The following is a 2,175-nucleotide window of genomic DNA, read 5'->3' as shown; positions in this document are numbered from 1 at the left end:
ATATATATATATATATACTTTTTTTGTATTCATGACCTTGTGTTTGCAAGGCAGGAGCAGCACCACTGAGCTACATCCATCCCCACCCACCCTTATATTTTATATTGGGACAGGTTCTTACTAAACTGCCTAGCTGGGCTTGAACTTGTGGTCTTCCCGCTTCAGCCTCTTGAGTACTGGGATTATAGGTGTGTACTATTGTGCCCACCAGTGCTTAGCACTGTATCACATGTTGGTGATCCTTTTATCTCTTCATGAGATGTTCATAGACCTTTGGGCTCCTTTTACCTTTGGTGATTGTGAATAGTGCTGCTTTGAGCATTTTGCGTCCCAGCATTTGTTTGGGTACCTCTGGTGGGATTGTTTGGCTTCTCTCAGTTTCTTTCTGTTGTTTCTAAGAAGGCTTCTACATACCTTTTAGGGTTTTCTTTGTGGGACTGCGGATTGAACCCAGGGCCTTCACATTGAGCTACATCCCCAGCCCTTTGTAGGCTACAGGGTCTTACTAAGTTGCTAAATTGCTCAGGTTGGGCTTGAACTCACCATGTAGCCCATGCTGGCCTGGAATTCACAGTGATCTTCCTGTCTTATACCCCAAGAGTGCTGGGATTACAGGCTGTGCCACCTTACCAGGACCAGAAGTCCTTCTTTACTTGTGGCCAGGGTGTCCTCCTGGACCTTGTGGGACAAGTAGCACTTGTTGTGAACCTGATGGTTGACATGTCTCAGAGGGTCACAGCACACATAGGCCACCCAGTAATTAGGAAACTGCCTTGTAAACCTCCCAGGGAAAGGTGCCCAGTGATGTGGGCGGGTACTTCTGGAACACTGGGCTCTGCAGGGCAGGTACAGCGGGAATCTGCCTTCCTGACTCACCTGGGAGAGCCTTCCTTTCATGTACCTGGAAATCCTGTCTCACCTTAGCTTGTGTGTTAACAGGATATATAAGACACAAGACACCAAAATGGGAGGGGACACAGTATGACCAAAATTCTGTTCCAGCATGGCCTGTCACAGGAAGAGGCCAAATGGGCTTTTAGGCTCTGACAGCATCAGAGATCATCAGCAATGGAATTCCTCTGCTGTGCAATTTTCATCCTTTGTTGATTTGTTGAAGTGAAATTTACAGACCATAAAATGAGCCATTTGAAAGCTAATGATTCAGCCAGGCATGGTGGTGCATGCCTGTAATCCTAGCACTTGGGAGGCTGAGGCAGGAGGATCGCCACGAGATGGAGGCCAGCCTGGACTACCTAGTGAGATCCTGTCTCAAAAGAAAATAACAGAAAAAGAGCCGGGGATTTAGCTCAGTGGTTTGGTGGCCTGCCTTGCAAGTGCAAGGACCCGAGTTCAATCCCCGGTACCAAAAAAAAACAAAACAAAAAAACAAAAACAACAACAGCAAAAAAAACAACCAAAAAACAGAAAAATAAAAAAAAAAGCAAGTGAATGATTTAGTGGCATTTAACACACTCATCATGTTGTGTAACCATCATCAAAGGATGTGCATCACCCCATAAGGAGCCCCTGTGCCCCTTAGACAGTCAGACTGTGAGCTGTTTGAAAAGTCAATCCTTCAAATAAAGTCCTGGGCCCTGGCTCAGTAACCTACACTTAGACAGGAAAAGACATTAGTTATGTCCAGGTGGCAGGATGGAGATTGGATTTATCTCTTTTGGTGCTGGTGCTGGGGACTGAATCCAATGCCTTCACGCTAAACAACACCCCACCCCTACCCCCACCCAACCTCCCACTTTGAGATAATCTCAGCAAATTGTGAAGATGCCTAGGCTGAGCTAGAAGTTTTGATCCTCCTGCCTCAGCCTCTGAGAGTGCTGGGATGACAGATGTGTGTCCCCAGGCCTGGCTAGGCATGGTTTTGTTTTTGTGTTCCAGACGCTAGGCAGAGTCTTGGAAGGAACAGGGACAGTGGAGATGGGGCTTGCATGTGCCTCTGTTGTCTGGTTGTGTGGTCTCAGGCAAGTTAAAGATCTCAGACCCTCACTTCCTGGGCTCTACAGGGGACATCAGTCCTCTGTATCCTTTGAACCTGGCAGCATACAGGAGGCTGCAAGGGCTGTGACCAAGCCCCAGGCAGCTAACTCAAAGCCTCCTGACTTTGGGAAGGCAGCGCTAGGAGAATGTGCCTATGGCATTGCATGGAGGTGACCGACC

Source organism: Fukomys damarensis, unplaced genomic scaffold (assembly GCF_012274545.1).
Source record: "Fukomys damarensis isolate Sample0158 unplaced genomic scaffold, DMR_v1.0_HiC HiC_scaffold_17, whole genome shotgun sequence".
NCBI classification, from domain to species: Eukaryota; Metazoa; Chordata; class Mammalia; order Rodentia; family Bathyergidae; genus Fukomys; species Fukomys damarensis.
Note: the sequence above shows the minus strand (reverse complement) of the source record.